This window comes from Cryptomeria japonica, unplaced genomic scaffold (assembly GCF_030272615.1).
Source record: "Cryptomeria japonica unplaced genomic scaffold, Sugi_1.0 HiC_scaffold_126, whole genome shotgun sequence".
Classification (NCBI taxonomy): Eukaryota; Viridiplantae; Streptophyta; class Pinopsida; order Cupressales; family Cupressaceae; genus Cryptomeria; species Cryptomeria japonica.
Window position 1 is genome coordinate 125,935 of NW_026728948.1, and position 19,066 is coordinate 145,000.

Sequence of the window (19,066 nt, forward strand, 5' to 3'; positions counted from 1 at the left end):
GGTGAGCGAAGCTGGGCGGGGCCGGGTGCGCGGCCGGGGCAGGTGCACGCAGCTGGAGAGAGCTTTGGAGCACACTTCGGAGCGCACCAATGATGCGCTCCATTCAAAAGTTTCCTGAAAAGGCAAAAAAAGTTGAGATTATAGAATTTCCCACTTGAGAGATTGTAAAAAAAAAAAATTTAAAATGAAGGAAACGCGGGTGCCAAGGTGTGCGCAGCCCAGCCAAGGTGTGCGCACCAAGGCGCCCACCCTGGCGAAGGTGCACGCAAGGTGCGCACCCGAGGCAAACCGGACAATTAACCCAACTTTCGACTTCGCGCGCACCTTGGAGCGCACTTCGGAGCGCTCCTTGGTGCGCACCAATCTTGGGCACCTCGGAGTGCACCATGGCGCCCACCAAGGTGCGCACCCGGGGCAAACCGAGCTCCGACTTCGTGCGCACCTTGGAGCGCACGAAAGGTGCGCACCATGGCGCCCACCAAGGTGCGCAGCCCAGCCAAGGCGTGCGCATCAAGGTGCGCACCCTGGCGAAGGTGCGCACCCGGGGCAAACCGAGCTCCGACTTCGTGCGCACCTTGGAGCGCACAAAAGGTGCGCAACCCAGCCAAGGTGTGCGCACCCCGGTCAAACCGAGCTCCGAATCGTGCGCACCAGAGGTGCACGCCATCGTGCGCACCTTGGAGCACACTTCGGAGCCCTCCTTGGTGCGCGCCGATGTTGCGCACCTCGGAGCGCACCCGGGGAAAACAATGCAATTAACCCGACTTTCGACTTCGTGGGCACCTCGGAGCGCTCTCGGGTTCGCACCTCGGAGCACACCGAGGTGCGCACCTTTGATGCGCTGCCTTCACCAATTTCCAGAAAAGGCAAGAAAACATTGAGAAGGTGTGCGCACCGAGGCGCCCACCCTGGCGAAGGTGCACGCGAGGTGCGCACCCGGGGCAAACCGGGCTCCGACTTCGTGCACGCCGCACCTTGGAGCACACTTCGGAGCGCTCCTTGGTGCGCACCAGGGCGCGCAACCCAGCCGAGGTGCCCACCCCGGCGAAGGTGCACGCGAGGTGCGCACCCGGGGCAAACCGGGCTCCGACTTCGTGCACGCCATGGTGCCCACCGCGGCGAAGGTGCACGCGAGGTGCGCACCCGGGGCAAACCGGGCTCCGACTTCGTGCACGCCGCACCTTGGAGCACACTTCGGAGCGCTCCTTGGTGCGCACCATGGTGCCCACCAGGGCGCGCAACCCCGCCGAAGGTGCACGCGAGGTGCGCACCCGGGGCAAACCGGGCTCCGACTTCGTGCACGCCGCACCTTGGAGCACACTTCGGAGCGCTCCTTGGTGCGCACCATGGTGCCCACCAGGGCGCGCAACCCCGCCGAAGGTGCACGCGAGGTGCGCACCCGGGGCAAACCGGGCTCCGACTTCGTGCACGCCATGGTGCGCACCGCGGCGAAGGTGCGCACCCGGGGCAAACCGGGCTCCGACTTCGTGCACGCCGCACCTTGGAGCACACTTCGGAGCGCTCCTTGGTGCGCACCAGGGCGCGCAACCCAGCCGAGGTGCCCACCCCGGCGAAGGTGCACGCGAGGTGCGTACCCGGGGCAAACCGGGCTCCGACTTCGTGCACGCCGCACCTTGGAGCACACTTCGGAGCGCTCCTTGGTGCGCACCATGGTGCCCACCAGGCCGCGCAACCCAGCCAAGGTGTGCGCACCAAGGTGCACGCGAGGTGCGCACCCGGGGCAAACCGGGGTCCGACTTCGTGCACGCCGCACCTTGGAGCACACATCGGGGCGCTCCCGGGTTCGCACCGGCGTTGCGCACCGTGGTGGGCACCTCGGAGCACACCAAGGTGGGTAGCGAGGTGCGCACCTTTGATGCGATGCCTTCACTAATTTCCATAAAAGGCAAAAAAAAAACGAGATTTTAAAATTTCCGTTTTGAAAGATAGTGAGAAAAAGGGAATGCTGGTGCCATCTTGAGCCCGCCCTGGTGCGCAGCCCAGCCAAGGTGTGCGCACCAAGGTGCCCACCCTGGCGAAGGTGCGCGCCCGGGCAATTAACCCAACTTCCAACTTCGCGCGCGCCAGGGTGGGAGCGCACCCAACAACCGGGCCTGGGAAGAGCCAATGCGAGAAACCCCACCAAACGCTCTGACAAAAAAAGAGGGGGCGCTCCAGTAACCCCGCTTCGGAGCGCACCCTGGGCAAACCCAGCCAAGGTGCCCACCCCGGCCAAGGTGCAGGCGAGGTGCGCACCCGGGGCAAACCGGGCTCCGACAACGTGCACGCCGCACCTTGGAGCACACTTCGTAGCGCTCCCGGGTGCGCACCTCAGAGCACACCAAGGTGGGCAGCGAGGTGCGCACCTTTGATGCGCTGCCTTCACTAATTTCCAGAAAAGGCAAAAAAAAAAGGAGATTTTAAAATTTCCGTTTTGAAAGATAGTGAAAAAAACGGAACGCGCGTGCCATCTTGAGCCCGCCCTGGTGCGCAGCCCAGGTAAGGTGCCCACCCTGGCAAAGGTGCGCACCCGGGCAATTAACCCTACTTCCGACTTCGTGCGCGCCAGGGTGGCAACCGGGCCTCGGAAGAGCCAATGCGAGAAACCCCACCAAACGCTCCGACAAAAAAAGAGGCGGCGCTCCAATAACCCCGCTTCGGAGCGCAGCCGGGGCAAACCCAGCCAAGGTGCCCACCCCGACGAAGGTGCACGCGAGGTGCGCACCCGGGGCAAACCGGGCTCCGACAACGTGCACGCAGCACCTTGGAGCACACTTCGAAGCACTCCCGGGTGCCCACCGGCGTTGCGCACCGTGGTGGGCAGCGAGGTGCGCACCTTTGATGCGCTGCCTTCACTAATTTCCAGAAAAAGGCAAAAAAAAATGAGATTTTAAAATTTCCATTTTGAAAGATAGTGAAAAAAAAGGAACGCGGGTGCCATCTTGAGCCCGCCCTGGTGCGCAGCCCAGGCAAGGCATGCGCACCAAGGTGCCCACCCGAGGTGCACACCCGGGGCAAACCGGGCTCCGACTTCGTGCAGGCCGCACCTTGGAGCACACTTCGGAGCGCTCCTTGGTGCGCACCATGGTGCCCACCAGGGCGCGCAACCCAGCCAAGGTCTGCACACCAAGGTGCCCACCCCGGCGAAGGTGCACGCGAGGTGCGCACCCGGGGCAAACCGGGCTCCGACTTCGTGCACGCCATGGTGCCCACCGCGGCGAAGGTGCACGCGAGGTGCGCACCCGGGGCAAACCGGGCTCCGACTTCGTGCACGCCGCACCTTGGAGCACACTTCGGAGCGCTCCTTGGTGCGCACCATGGTGCCCACCAGGGCGCGCAACCCAGCCAAGGTGTGCGCACCAAGGTGCACGCGAGGTGCGCACCCGGGGCAAACCGGGGTCCGACTTCGTGCACGCCGCACCTTGGAGCACACATCGGAGCGCTCCCAGGTTCGCACCAGCGTTGCGCACCTTTGATGCGCTGCCTTCACTAATTTCCAGAAAAGGCAAAAAAAAACGAGATTTTAAAATTTCCGTTCTGAAAGATAGTGAAAAAAACGGAACGCGGGTGCCATCTTGAGCCCTTCCTGGTGCGCACCCCAGGCAAGTTGTGCGCACCAAGGTGCCCACCCTGGCGGAGGTGCGCGCCCGGGGCAATCCGGGCTCCGACTTCGTGCACTGCATGGTGCCCACCAAGGCGCGCAACCCAGCCAAGGTGCCCACCGCAGCGAAGGTGCACGCGAGGTGCGCACGCGAGGTGCACACCCGGGGCAAACCGGGCTCCGACTTCGTGCACGCCGCACCTTGGAGCACACTTCAGAGCGCTCCTTGGTGCGCACCAGGGCGCGCAACCCAGCCGAGGTGCCCACCCCGGCGAAGGTGCACGCGAGGTGCGCACCCGGGGCAAACCGGGCTCCGACTTCGTGCACGCCATGGTGCCCACCGCGGCGAAGGTGCGCACCCGGGGCAAACCGGGCTCCGACTTCGTGCACGCCGCACCTTGGAGCACACTTCGGAGCGCTCCTTGGTGCGCACCATGGTGCCCACCAGGCCGCGCAACCCAGCCAAGGTGTGCGCACCAAGGTGCACGCGAGGTGCGCACCCGGGGCAAACCGGGGTCCGACTTCGTGCATGCCGCACCTTGGAGCACACATCGGGGCGCTCCCGGGTTCGCACCGGCGTTGCGCACCGTGGTGGGCACCTCGGAGCACACCAAGGTGGGCAGCGAGGTGCGCACCTTTGATGCGATGCCTTCACTAATTTCCATAAAAGGCAAAAAAAAAACGAGATTTTAAAATTTCCGTTTTGAAAGATAGTGAGAAAAAGGGAATGCTGGTGCCATCTTGAGCCCGCCCTGGTGCGCAGCCCAGCCAAGGTTTGCGCACCAAGGTGCCCACCCTGGCGAAGGTGCGCGCCCGGGCAATTAACCCAACTTCCAACTTCGCGCGCGCCAGGGTGGGAGCGCACCCAACAACCGGGCCTGGGAAGAGCCAATGCGAGAAACCCCACCAAACTCTCTGACAAAAAAAGAGGGGGCGCTCCAGTAACCCCGCTTCGGAGCGCACCCTGGGCAAACCCAGCCAAGGTGCCCACCCCGGCCAAGGTGCAGGCGAGGTGCGCACCCGGGGCAAACCGGGCTCCGACAACGTGCACGCCGCACCTTGGAGCACACTTCGTAGCGCTCCCGGGTGCGCACCTCAGAGCACACCAAGGTGGGCAGCGAGGTGCGCACCTTTGATGCGCTGCCTTCACTAATTTCCAGAAAAGGCAAAAAAAAAAGGAGATTTTAAAATTTCCGTTTTGAAAGATAGTGAAAAAAACGGAACGCGCGTGCCATCTTGAGCCCGCCCTGGTGCGCAGCCCAGGTAAGGTGCCACCCTGGCAAAGGTGCGCACCCGGGCAATTAACCCTACTTCCGACTTCGTGCGCGCCAGGGTGGCAACCGGGCCTCGGAAGAGCCAATGCGAGAAACCCCACCAAACGCTCCGACAAAAAAAGAGGCGGCGCTCCAATAACCCCGCTTCGGAGCGCAGCCGGGGCAAACCAAGCCAAGGTGCCCACCCCGACGAAGGTGCACGCGAGGTGCGCACCCGGGGCAAACCGGGCTCCGACAACGTGCACGCAGCACCTTGGAGCACACTTCGAAGCACTCCCGGGTGCCCACCGGCGTTGCGCACCGTGGTGGGCAGCGAGGTGCGCACCTTTGATGCGCTGCCTTCACTAATTTCCAGAAAAAGGCAAAAAAAAATGAGATTTTAAAATTTCCGTTTTGAAAGATAGTGAAAAAAAAGGAACGCGGGTGCCATCTTGAGCCCGCCCTGGTGCGCAGCCCAGGCAAGGCATGCGCACCAAGGTGCCCACCCGAGGTGCACACCCGGGGCAAACCGGGCTCCGACTTCGTGCAGGCCGCACCTTGGAGCACACTTCGGAGCGCTCCTTGGTGCGCACCATGGTGCCCACCAGGGCGCACCCGAGGCAAACCGGGCTCCGACTTCGTGCACGCCGCACCTTGGAGCACACATCGGAGCGCTCCCAGGTTCGCACCAGCGTTGCGCACCTTTGATGCGCTGCCTTCACTAATTTCCAGAAAAGGCAAAAAAAAACGATATTTTAAAATTTCCGTTCTGAAAGATAGTGAAAAAAACGGAACGCGGGTGCCATCTTGAGCCCTTCCTGATGCGCAGCCCAGGCAAGTTGTGCGCACCAAGGTGCCCACCCTGGCGGAGGTGCGCGCCCGGGGCAAACCGGGCTCCGACTTCGTGCACTGCATGGTGCCCACCAAGGCGCGCAACCCAGCCAAGGTGCCCACCGCAGCGAAGGTGCACGCGAGGTGCGCACCCGAGGTGCACACCCGGGGCAAACCGGGCTCCGACTTCGTGCACGCCGCACCTTGGAGCACACTTCAGAGCGCTCCTTGGTACGCACCAGGGCGCGCAACCCAGCCAAGGTGCTCACCCCGGCGAAGGTGCACGCGAGGTGCGCACCCGGGGCAAACCGGGCTCGGACTTCGTGCACGCCGCACCTTGGAGCACACATCGGAGCGCTCCCGGGTTCGCACCAGCATTGCGCACCTTTGATGCGCTGCCTTCACTAATTTCCAGAAAAGGCAAAAAAAAGAAAAAAATGAGATTTTAAAATTTCCGTTTTGAAAGATAGTAAAAAAAACGGAACGCGGGTGCCATCTTGAGCCCGCCCTGGTGTGCAGCCCAGGCAAGTTGTGCGCACCAAGGCACCCACCCTGGCCAAGGTGGGTCACGGGGTGGGTCCTAGGGTGGGTAACGGGGTGGGTACTAAGGTGCGTGCCAAGGTGGGTCATAGGGTGGGTGCCAAGGTGGGCACCAGGGTGGGTGTGCACCAACCCTAGCCAGGGTAGGTCACGGGGTGGTTGTCGGGGTGGGCGTCAAGGAGCCAAGGTGGGTGGCAAGTAGCCAAGTTGCGTGCCAAGGTGGGTGTCGGGGTGGGTGCCAAGGATCCAAGGTGGGTGCCAAGGAACCAAGGTGGGTGTCTGGGTGGGTGCCGAGGTGGGAGCCAGGGTGGGTCCCAAGGTGAGTGCAAAGGTGGGTGCCAGGGTCAAGGTGAGTGCCAATGTGGGTTCCAAGGTGCCAGGGTCAGGGTGAGTGCCAATGTGGGTTCAAAGGTGCTAAGTTGGGTGCGAGGTTGGGTGCGAGGGTGGGTGGGTGCCAAGGTGTGCTAGGTGGAAGCCCGGGTGGGTCGGCATCCCATGGGTGTCGAGTTGGGTGCCTGATGGGTGCTTCTTGTCAAGTTTTAGTCGTCGGGACTCATTTCGAGCCTTAGAGGTCGTTTCTTGTCCGGTTGCCCTGTCTTCGACCTGGGAACCCAATTTTGGTCCTCGGGTCCCATTTTTTTTTGTCTCGCATCCCACTTTTGGCCTGTGGCCTTTTCGGGGTCGATTCTCGTTTTGGGCATCAGAGCATGTTTCTTCTCCTAAAACCCAATATTTGTTTATTAAGTCTCGGAACACATTTTTGTTCTCGTGGACCCATCATGGGTCTTGGAACGCATTTGTGGTCCTTGGGTCCCATTTTGCATCCCGAAACTTGTGTTTTGGTGCTTGATCCCTATTTTGGGTGCCCACCTTGCACCAAGTGCGCACCCGGGGCAAACCGAGCGCCTTGGTGCACCGGGGCAAGATCGAGCGTGCACCCGAGGCGCCCCGAACATGCACCAAGGTGCACTCGGCCCACATGTGAGCGCAGGTCGTTGCGCCCGAGGTGGTGTGTGGGCACCGCGTTGCAGACGGGACACTGCACGCACACGACGCCCCCTCCAGGTGCACGCACGTAGGCTGGGCCGGGTGCACACCCGACGCCCTAGCAAGGTGCGCGCACCCGGGCAGGGCTCACACTTGGCGAACGGGGCGCACTTCGCGAGGGAGGGTGTGCACCTCGACGGGGGTGGGTGGCCGGGGTGGATTCGCACGTGGGTCGCGGTTTGCTAAGTACACACTGCGACAAGCTCATAACGGGTGCGATCATACCAGCGTTAGTGCACCGGATCCCATCAGAACTCCGCAGTTAAGCGCGCTTGGGCCGGAGTAGTACTGGGATGGGTGACCTCCCGGGAAGTCCCGGTGTTGCACCCTTTTTTAGTTTTTCGCCGGGCGTCGCAATGCTATTTGAATAAACCTTTTGCCCGTTTGCGTTCTCGTCGGGGCCGGGCCGGGCCGGGGTGCGCTGCCCGCACTACCGCGCGCGCGGGGGGCGACACCGAGCGCGCACCCGAGGCGCCCCGAGCACACAGGCCACGGTGCAACCCGGGCGTTGTGCGCGCACCCCGGTGCGCCCGAGGTGCTGCGCGCGCACCCAGGTGAAATCGGTGTGCACCTCGGCCAGTGCGCGCTCGGTCGAGTCGCGCACGTTGGCCAAGGTGCACGGTGATGTTTCTTACTCTAAGGTTCCGCACCAGACGCCCGGGACAGGTGAGCGAAGCTGGGCGGGGCCGGGTGCGCGGCCGGGGCAGGTGCACGCAGCTGGAGAGAGCTTTGGAGCACACTTCGGAGCGCACCAATGATGCGCTCCATTCAAAAGTTTCCTGAAAAGGCAAAAAAAGTTGAGATTATAGAATTTCCCACTTGAGAGATTGTAAAAAAAAAAAATTTAAAATGAAGGAAACGCGGGTGCCAAGGTGTGCGCAGCCCAGCCAAGGTGTGCGCACCAAGGCGCCCACCCTGGCGAAGGTGCACGCAAGGTGCGCACCCGAGGCAAACCGGACAATTAACCCAACTTTCGACTTCGCGCGCACCTTGGAGCGCACTTCGGAGCGCTCCTTGGTGCGCACCAATCTTGGGCACCTCGGAGTGCACCATGGCGCCCACCAAGGTGCGCACCCGGGGCAAACCGAGCTCCGACTTCGTGCGCACCTTGGAGCGCACGAAAGGTGCGCACCATGGCGCCCACCAAGGTGCGCAGCCCAGCCAAGGCGTGCGCATCAAGGTGCGCACCCTGGCGAAGGTGCGCACCCGGGGCAAACCGAGCTCCGACTTCGTGCGCACCTTGGAGCGCACAAAAGGTGCGCAACCCAGCCAAGGTGTGCGCACCCCGGTCAAACCGAGCTCCGAATCGTGCGCACCAGAGGTGCACGCCATCGTGCGCACCTTGGAGCACACTTCGGAGCCCTCCTTGGTGCGCGCCGATGTTGCGCACCTCGGAGCGCACCCGGGGAAAACAATGCAATTAACCCGACTTTCGACTTCGTGGGCACCTCGGAGCGCTCTCGGGTTCGCACCTCGGAGCACACCGAGGTGCGCACCTTTGATGCGCTGCCTTCACCAATTTCCAGAAAAGGCAAGAAAACATTGAGAAGGTGTGCGCACCGAGGCGCCCACCCTGGCGAAGGTGCACGCGAGGTGCGCACCCGGGGCAAACCGGGCTCCGACTTCGTGCACGCCGCACCTTGGAGCACACTTCGGAGCGCTCCTTGGTGCGCACCAGGGCGCGCAACCCAGCCGAGGTGCCCACCCCGGCGAAGGTGCACGCGAGGTGCGCACCCGGGGCAAACCGGGCTCCGACTTCGTGCACGCCATGGTGCCCACCGCGGCGAAGGTGCACGCGAGGTGCGCACCCGGGGCAAACCGGGCTCCGACTTCGTGCACGCCGCACCTTGGAGCACACTTCGGAGCGCTCCTTGGTGCGCACCATGGTGCCCACCAGGGCGCGCAACCCCGCCGAAGGTGCACGCGAGGTGCGCACCCGGGGCAAACCGGGCTCCGACTTCGTGCACGCCGCACCTTGGAGCACACTTCGGAGCGCTCCTTGGTGCGCACCATGGTGCCCACCAGGGCGCGCAACCCCGCCGAAGGTGCACGCGAGGTGCGCACCCGGGGCAAACCGGGCTCCGACTTCGTGCACGCCATGGTGCGCACCGCGGCGAAGGTGCGCACCCGGGGCAAACCGGGCTCCGACTTCGTGCACGCCGCACCTTGGAGCACACTTCGGAGCGCTCCTTGGTGCGCACCAGGGCGCGCAACCCAGCCGAGGTGCCCACCCCGGCGAAGGTGCACGCGAGGTGCGTACCCGGGGCAAACCGGGCTCCGACTTCGTGCACGCCGCACCTTGGAGCACACTTCGGAGCGCTCCTTGGTGCGCACCATGGTGCCCACCAGGCCGCGCAACCCAGCCAAGGTGTGCGCACCAAGGTGCACGCGAGGTGCGCACCCGGGGCAAACCGGGGTCCGACTTCGTGCACGCCGCACCTTGGAGCACACATCGGGGCGCTCCCGGGTTCGCACCGGCGTTGCGCACCGTGGTGGGCACCTCGGAGCACACCAAGGTGGGTAGCGAGGTGCGCACCTTTGATGCGATGCCTTCACTAATTTCCATAAAAGGCAAAAAAAAAACGAGATTTTAAAATTTCCGTTTTGAAAGATAGTGAGAAAAAGGGAATGCTGGTGCCATCTTGAGCCCGCCCTGGTGCGCAGCCCAGCCAAGGTGTGCGCACCAAGGTGCCCACCCTGGCGAAGGTGCGCGCCCGGGCAATTAACCCAACTTCCAACTTCGCGCGCGCCAGGGTGGGAGCGCACCCAACAACCGGGCCTGGGAAGAGCCAATGCGAGAAACCCCACCAAACGCTCTGACAAAAAAAGAGGGGGCGCTCCAGTAACCCCGCTTCGGAGCGCACCCTGGGCAAACCCAGCCAAGGTGCCCACCCCGGCCAAGGTGCAGGCGAGGTGCGCACCCGGGGCAAACCGGGCTCCGACAACGTGCACGCCGCACCTTGGAGCACACTTCGTAGCGCTCCCGGGTGCGCACCTCAGAGCACACCAAGGTGGGCAGCGAGGTGCGCACCTTTGATGCGCTGCCTTCACTAATTTCCAGAAAAGGCAAAAAAAAAAGGAGATTTTAAAATTTCCGTTTTGAAAGATAGTGAAAAAAACGGAACGCGCGTGCCATCTTGAGCCCGCCCTGGTGCGCAGCCCAGGTAAGGTGCCCACCCTGGCAAAGGTGCGCACCCGGGCAATTAACCCTACTTCCGACTTCGTGCGCGCCAGGGTGGCAACCGGGCCTCGGAAGAGCCAATGCGAGAAACCCCACCAAACGCTCCGACAAAAAAAGAGGCGGCGCTCCAATAACCCCGCTTCGGAGCGCAGCCGGGGCAAACCCAGCCAAGGTGCCCACCCCGACGAAGGTGCACGCGAGGTGCGCACCCGGGGCAAACCGGGCTCCGACAACGTGCACGCAGCACCTTGGAGCACACTTCGAAGCACTCCCGGGTGCCCACCGGCGTTGCGCACCGTGGTGGGCAGCGAGGTGCGCACCTTTGATGCGCTGCCTTCACTAATTTCCAGAAAAAGGCAAAAAAAAATGAGATTTTAAAATTTCCATTTTGAAAGATAGTGAAAAAAAAGGAACGCGGGTGCCATCTTGAGCCCGCCCTGGTGCGCAGCCCAGGCAAGGCATGCGCACCAAGGTGCCCACCCGAGGTGCACACCCGGGGCAAACCGGGCTCCGACTTCGTGCAGGCCGCACCTTGGAGCACACTTCGGAGCGCTCCTTGGTGCGCACCATGGTGCCCACCAGGGCGCGCAACCCAGCCAAGGTCTGCACACCAAGGTGCCCACCCCGGCGAAGGTGCACGCGAGGTGCGCACCCGGGGCAAACCGGGCTCCGACTTCGTGCACGCCATGGTGCCCACCGCGGCGAAGGTGCACGCGAGGTGCGCACCCGGGGCAAACCGGGCTCCGACTTCGTGCACGCCGCACCTTGGAGCACACTTCGGAGCGCTCCTTGGTGCGCACCATGGTGCCCACCAGGGCGCGCAACCCAGCCAAGGTGTGCGCACCAAGGTGCACGCGAGGTGCGCACCCGGGGCAAACCGGGGTCCGACTTCGTGCACGCCGCACCTTGGAGCACACATCGGAGCGCTCCCAGGTTCGCACCAGCGTTGCGCACCTTTGATGCGCTGCCTTCACTAATTTCCAGAAAAGGCAAAAAAAAACGAGATTTTAAAATTTCCGTTCTGAAAGATAGTGAAAAAAACGGAACGCGGGTGCCATCTTGAGCCCTTCCTGGTGCGCACCCCAGGCAAGTTGTGCGCACCAAGGTGCCCACCCTGGCGGAGGTGCGCGCCCGGGGCAATCCGGGCTCCGACTTCGTGCACTGCATGGTGCCCACCAAGGCGCGCAACCCAGCCAAGGTGCCCACCGCAGCGAAGGTGCACGCGAGGTGCGCACGCGAGGTGCACACCCGGGGCAAACCGGGCTCCGACTTCGTGCACGCCGCACCTTGGAGCACACTTCAGAGCGCTCCTTGGTGCGCACCAGGGCGCGCAACCCAGCCGAGGTGCCCACCCCGGCGAAGGTGCACGCGAGGTGCGCACCCGGGGCAAACCGGGCTCCGACTTCGTGCACGCCATGGTGCCCACCGCGGCGAAGGTGCGCACCCGGGGCAAACCGGGCTCCGACTTCGTGCACGCCGCACCTTGGAGCACACTTCGGAGCGCTCCTTGGTGCGCACCATGGTGCCCACCAGGCCGCGCAACCCAGCCAAGGTGTGCGCACCAAGGTGCACGCGAGGTGCGCACCCGGGGCAAACCGGGGTCCGACTTCGTGCATGCCGCACCTTGGAGCACACATCGGGGCGCTCCCGGGTTCGCACCGGCGTTGCGCACCGTGGTGGGCACCTCGGAGCACACCAAGGTGGGCAGCGAGGTGCGCACCTTTGATGCGATGCCTTCACTAATTTCCATAAAAGGCAAAAAAAAAACGAGATTTTAAAATTTCCGTTTTGAAAGATAGTGAGAAAAAGGGAATGCTGGTGCCATCTTGAGCCCGCCCTGGTGCGCAGCCCAGCCAAGGTTTGCGCACCAAGGTGCCCACCCTGGCGAAGGTGCGCGCCCGGGCAATTAACCCAACTTCCAACTTCGCGCGCGCCAGGGTGGGAGCGCACCCAACAACCGGGCCTGGGAAGAGCCAATGCGAGAAACCCCACCAAACTCTCTGACAAAAAAAGAGGGGGCGCTCCAGTAACCCCGCTTCGGAGCGCACCCTGGGCAAACCCAGCCAAGGTGCCCACCCCGGCCAAGGTGCAGGCGAGGTGCGCACCCGGGGCAAACCGGGCTCCGACAACGTGCACGCCGCACCTTGGAGCACACTTCGTAGCGCTCCCGGGTGCGCACCTCAGAGCACACCAAGGTGGGCAGCGAGGTGCGCACCTTTGATGCGCTGCCTTCACTAATTTCCAGAAAAGGCAAAAAAAAAAGGAGATTTTAAAATTTCCGTTTTGAAAGATAGTGAAAAAAACGGAACGCGCGTGCCATCTTGAGCCCGCCCTGGTGCGCAGCCCAGGTAAGGTGCCACCCTGGCAAAGGTGCGCACCCGGGCAATTAACCCTACTTCCGACTTCGTGCGCGCCAGGGTGGCAACCGGGCCTCGGAAGAGCCAATGCGAGAAACCCCACCAAACGCTCCGACAAAAAAAGAGGCGGCGCTCCAATAACCCCGCTTCGGAGCGCAGCCGGGGCAAACCAAGCCAAGGTGCCCACCCCGACGAAGGTGCACGCGAGGTGCGCACCCGGGGCAAACCGGGCTCCGACAACGTGCACGCAGCACCTTGGAGCACACTTCGAAGCACTCCCGGGTGCCCACCGGCGTTGCGCACCGTGGTGGGCAGCGAGGTGCGCACCTTTGATGCGCTGCCTTCACTAATTTCCAGAAAAAGGCAAAAAAAAATGAGATTTTAAAATTTCCGTTTTGAAAGATAGTGAAAAAAAAGGAACGCGGGTGCCATCTTGAGCCCGCCCTGGTGCGCAGCCCAGGCAAGGCATGCGCACCAAGGTGCCCACCCGAGGTGCACACCCGGGGCAAACCGGGCTCCGACTTCGTGCAGGCCGCACCTTGGAGCACACTTCGGAGCGCTCCTTGGTGCGCACCATGGTGCCCACCAGGGCGCACCCGAGGCAAACCGGGCTCCGACTTCGTGCACGCCGCACCTTGGAGCACACATCGGAGCGCTCCCAGGTTCGCACCAGCGTTGCGCACCTTTGATGCGCTGCCTTCACTAATTTCCAGAAAAGGCAAAAAAAAACGATATTTTAAAATTTCCGTTCTGAAAGATAGTGAAAAAAACGGAACGCGGGTGCCATCTTGAGCCCTTCCTGATGCGCAGCCCAGGCAAGTTGTGCGCACCAAGGTGCCCACCCTGGCGGAGGTGCGCGCCCGGGGCAAACCGGGCTCCGACTTCGTGCACTGCATGGTGCCCACCAAGGCGCGCAACCCAGCCAAGGTGCCCACCGCAGCGAAGGTGCACGCGAGGTGCGCACCCGAGGTGCACACCCGGGGCAAACCGGGCTCCGACTTCGTGCACGCCGCACCTTGGAGCACACTTCAGAGCGCTCCTTGGTACGCACCAGGGCGCGCAACCCAGCCAAGGTGCTCACCCCGGCGAAGGTGCACGCGAGGTGCGCACCCGGGGCAAACCGGGCTCGGACTTCGTGCACGCCGCACCTTGGAGCACACATCGGAGCGCTCCCGGGTTCGCACCAGCATTGCGCACCTTTGATGCGCTGCCTTCACTAATTTCCAGAAAAGGCAAAAAAAAGAAAAAAATGAGATTTTAAAATTTCCGTTTTGAAAGATAGTAAAAAAAACGGAACGCGGGTGCCATCTTGAGCCCGCCCTGGTGTGCAGCCCAGGCAAGTTGTGCGCACCAAGGCACCCACCCTGGCCAAGGTGGGTCACGGGGTGGGTCCTAGGGTGGGTAACGGGGTGGGTACTAAGGTGCGTGCCAAGGTGGGTCATAGGGTGGGTGCCAAGGTGGGCACCAGGGTGGGTGTGCACCAACCCTAGCCAGGGTAGGTCACGGGGTGGTTGTCGGGGTGGGCGTCAAGGAGCCAAGGTGGGTGGCAAGTAGCCAAGTTGCGTGCCAAGGTGGGTGTCGGGGTGGGTGCCAAGGATCCAAGGTGGGTGCCAAGGAACCAAGGTGGGTGTCTGGGTGGGTGCCGAGGTGGGAGCCAGGGTGGGTCCCAAGGTGAGTGCAAAGGTGGGTGCCAGGGTCAAGGTGAGTGCCAATGTGGGTTCCAAGGTGCCAGGGTCAGGGTGAGTGCCAATGTGGGTTCAAAGGTGCTAAGTTGGGTGCGAGGTTGGGTGCGAGGGTGGGTGGGTGCCAAGGTGTGCTAGGTGGAAGCCCGGGTGGGTCGGCATCCCATGGGTGTCGAGTTGGGTGCCTGATGGGTGCTTCTTGTCAAGTTTTAGTCGTCGGGACTCATTTCGAGCCTTAGAGGTCGTTTCTTGTCCGGTTGCCCTGTCTTCGACCTGGGAACCCAATTTTGGTCCTCGGGTCCCATTTTTTTTTGTCTCGCATCCCACTTTTGGCCTGTGGCCTTTTCGGGGTCGATTCTCGTTTTGGGCATCAGAGCATGTTTCTTCTCCTAAAACCCAATATTTGTTTATTAAGTCTCGGAACACATTTTTGTTCTCGTGGACCCATCATGGGTCTTGGAACGCATTTGTGGTCCTTGGGTCCCATTTTGCATCCCGAAACTTGTGTTTTGGTGCTTGATCCCTATTTTGGGTGCCCACCTTGCACCAAGTGCGCACCCGGGGCAAACCGAGCGCCTTGGTGCACCGGGGCAAGATCGAGCGTGCACCCGAGGCGCCCCGAACATGCACCAAGGTGCACTCGGCCCACATGTGAGCGCAGGTCGTTGCGCCCGAGGTGGTGTGTGGGCACCGCGTTGCAGACGGGACACTGCACGCACACGACGCCCCCTCCAGGTGCACGCACGTAGGCTGGGCCGGGTGCACACCCGACGCCCTAGCAAGGTGCGCGCACCCGGGCAGGGCTCACACTTGGCGAACGGGGCGCACTTCGCGAGGGAGGGTGTGCACCTCGACGGGGGTGGGTGGCCGGGGTGGATTCGCACGTGGGTCGCGGTTTGCTAAGTACACACTGCGACAAGCTCATAACGGGTGCGATCATACCAGCGTTAGTGCACCGGATCCCATCAGAACTCCGCAGTTAAGCGCGCTTGGGCCGGAGTAGTACTGGGATGGGTGACCTCCCGGGAAGTCCCGGTGTTGCACCCTTTTTTAGTTTTTCGCCGGGCGTCGCAATGCTATTTGAATAAACCTTTTGCCCGTTTGCGTTCTCGTCGGGGCCGGGCCGGGCCGGGGTGCGCTGCCCGCACTACCGCGCGCGCGGGGGCGACACCGAGCGCGCACCCGAGGCGCCCCGAGCACACAGGCCACGGTGCAACCCGGGCGTTGTGCGCGCACCCCGGTGCGCCCGAGGTGCTGCGCGCGCACCCAGGTGAAATCGGTGTGCACCTCGGCCAGTGCGCGCTCGGTCGAGTCGCGCACGTTGGCCAAGGTGCACGGTGATGTTTCTTACTCTAAGGTTCCGCACCAGACGCCCGGGACAGGTGAGCGAAGCTGGGCGGGGCCGGGTGCGCGGCCGGGGCAGGTGCACGCAGCTGGAGAGAGCTTTGGAGCACACTTCGGAGCGCACCAATGATGCGCTCCATTCAAAAGTTTCCTGAAAAGGCAAAAAAAGTTGAGATTATAGAATTTCCCACTTGAGAGATTGTAAAAAAAAAAAATTTAAAATGAAGGAAACGCGGGTGCCAAGGTGTGCGCAGCCCAGCCAAGGTGTGCGCACCAAGGCGCCCACCCTGGCGAAGGTGCACGCAAGGTGCGCACCCGAGGCAAACCGGACAATTAACCCAACTTTCGACTTCGCGCGCACCTTGGAGCGCACTTCGGAGCGCTCCTTGGTGCGCACCAATCTTGGGCACCTCGGAGTGCACCATGGCGCCCACCAAGGTGCGCACCCGGGGCAAACCGAGCTCCGACTTCGTGCGCACCTTGGAGCGCACGAAAGGTGCGCACCATGGCGCCCACCAAGGTGCGCAGCCCAGCCAAGGCGTGCGCATCAAGGTGCGCACCCTGGCGAAGGTGCGCACCCGGGGCAAACCGAGCTCCGACTTCGTGCGCACCTTGGAGCGCACAAAAGGTGCGCAACCCAGCCAAGGTGTGCGCACCCCGGTCAAACCGAGCTCCGAATCGTGCGCACCAGAGGTGCACGCCATCGTGCGCACCTTGGAGCACACTTCGGAGCCCTCCTTGGTGCGCGCCGATGTTGCGCACCTCGGAGCGCACCCGGGGAAAACAATGCAATTAACCCGACTTTCGACTTCGTGGGCACCTCGGAGCGCTCTCGGGTTCGCACCTCGGAGCACACCGAGGTGCGCACCTTTGATGCGCTGCCTTCACCAATTTCCAGAAAAGGCAAGAAAACATTGAGAAGGTGTGCGCACCGAGGCGCCCACCCTGGCGAAGGTGCACGCGAGGTGCGCACCCGGGGCAAACCGGGCTCCGACTTCGTGCACGCCGCACCTTGGAGCACACTTCGGAGCGCTCCTTGGTGCGCACCAGGGCGCGCAACCCAGCCGAGGTGCCCACCCCGGCGAAGGTGCACGCGAGGTGCGCACCCGGGGCAAACCGGGCTCCGACTTCGTGCACGCCATGGTGCCCACCGCGGCGAAGGTGCACGCGAGGTGCGCACCCGGGGCAAACCGGGCTCCGACTTCGTGCACGCCGCACCTTGGAGCACACTTCGGAGCGCTCCTTGGTGCGCACCATGGTGCCCACCAGGGCGCGCAACCCCGCCGAAGGTGCACGCGAGGTGCGCACCCGGGGCAAACCGGGCTCCGACTTCGTGCACGCCGCACCTTGGAGCACACTTCGGAGCGCTCCTTGGTGCGCACCATGGTGCCCACCAGGGCGCGCAACCCCGCCGAAGGTGCACGCGAGGTGCGCACCCGGGGCAAACCGGGCTCCGACTTCGTGCACGCCATGGTGCGCACCGCGGCGAAGGTGCGCACCCGGGGCAAACCGGGCTCCGACTTCGTGCACGCCGCACCTTGGAGCACACTTCGGAGCGCTCCTTGGTGCGCACCAGGGCGCGCAACCCAGCCGAGGTGCCCACCCCGGCGAAGGTGCACGCGAGGTGCGTACCCGGGGCAAACCGGGCTCCGACTTCGTGCACGCCGCACCTTGGAGCACACTTCGGAGCGCTCCTTGGTGCGCACCATGGTGCCCACCAGGCCGCGCAACCCAGCCAAGGTGTGCGCACCAAGGTGCACGCGAGGTGCGCACCCGGGGCAAACCGGGGTCCGACTTCGTGCACGCCGCACCTTGGAGCACACATCGGGGCGCTCCCGGGTTCGCACCGGCGTTGCGCACCGTGGTGGGCACCTCGGAGCACACCAAGGTGGGCAGCGAGGTGCGCACCTTTGATGCGATGCCTTCACTAATTTCCATAAAAGGCAAAAAAAAAACGAGATTTTAAAATTTCCGTTTTGAAAGATAGTGAGAAAAAGGGAATGCTGGTGCCATCTTGAGCCCGCCCTGGTGTGCAGCCCAGCCAAGGTGTGCGCACCAAGGTGCCCACCCTGGCGAAGGTGCGCGCCCGGGCAATTAACCCAACTTCCAACTTCGCGCGCGCCAGGGTGGGAGCGCACCCAACAACCGGGCCTGGGAAGAGCCAATGCGAGAAACCCCACCAAACGCTCTGACAAAAAAAGAGGGGGCGCTCCAGTAACCCCGCTTCGGAGCGCACCCTGGGCAAACCCAGCCAAGGTGCCCACCCCGGCCAAGGTGCAGGCGAGGTGCGCACCCGGGGCAAACCGGGCTCCGACAACGTGCACGCCGCACCTTGGAGCACACTTCGTAGCGCTCCCGGGTGCGCACCTCAGAGCACACCAAGGTGGGCAGCGAGGTGCGCACCTTTGATGCGCTGCCTTCACTAATTTCCAGAAAAGGCAAAAAAAAAAGGAGATTTTAAAATTTCCGTTTTGAAAGATAGTGAAAAAAACGGAACGCGCGTGCCATCTTGAGCCCGCCCTGGTGCGCAGCCCAGGTAAGGTGCCCACCCTGGCAAAGGTGCGCACCCGGGCAATTAACCCTACTTCCGACTTCGTGCGCGCCAGGGTGGCAACCGGGCCTCGGAAGAGCCAATGCGAGAAACCCCACCAAACGCTCCGACAAAAAAAGAGGCGGCGCTCCAATAACCCCGCTTCGGAGCGCAGCCGGGGCAAACCCAGCCAAGGTGCCCACCCCGACGAAGGTGCACGCGAGGTGCGCACCCGGGGCAAACCGGGCTCCGACAACGTGCACGCAGCACCTTGGAGCACACTTCGAAGCACTCCCGGGTGCCCACCGGCGTTGCGCACCGTGGTGGGCAGCGAGGTGCGCACCTTTGATGCGCTGCCTTCACTAATTTCCAGAAAAAGGCAAAAAAAAATGAGATTTTAAAATTTCCGTTTTGAAAGATAGTGAAAAAAAAGGAACGCGGGTGCCATCTTGAGCCCGCCCTGGTGCGCAGCCCAGGCAAGGCATGCGCACCAAGGTGCCCACCCGAGGTGCACACCCGGGGCAAACCGGGCTCCGACTTCGTGCAGGCCGCACCTTGGAGCACACTTCGGAGCGCTCCTTGGTGCGCACCATGGTGCCCACCAGGGCGCGCAACCCAGCCAAGGTCTGCACACCAAGGTGCCCACCCCGGCGAAGGTGCACGCGAGGTGCGCACCCGGGGCAAACCGGGCTCCGACTTC

The 19,066-nt window shown here is 63.0% G+C and overlaps 2 non-coding genes across 2 annotated transcripts; both read left to right on the forward strand.

Annotated features, from left to right (window-relative positions):
* The first annotated feature begins 7,483 nt into the window (after positions 1–7,483).
* On the forward strand, positions 7,484–7,602 carry LOC131865919 (5S ribosomal RNA). The gene has a single exon (XR_009364555.1). It is a non-coding gene; the product is annotated as a 5S ribosomal RNA (ribosomal RNA).
* Positions 7,603–15,420: 7,818 nt separating this feature from the next.
* On the forward strand, positions 15,421–15,539 carry LOC131865870 (5S ribosomal RNA). Its single transcript, XR_009364507.1, has one exon. It is a non-coding gene; the product is annotated as a 5S ribosomal RNA (ribosomal RNA).
* Positions 15,540–19,066: the final 3,527 nt, after the last annotated feature.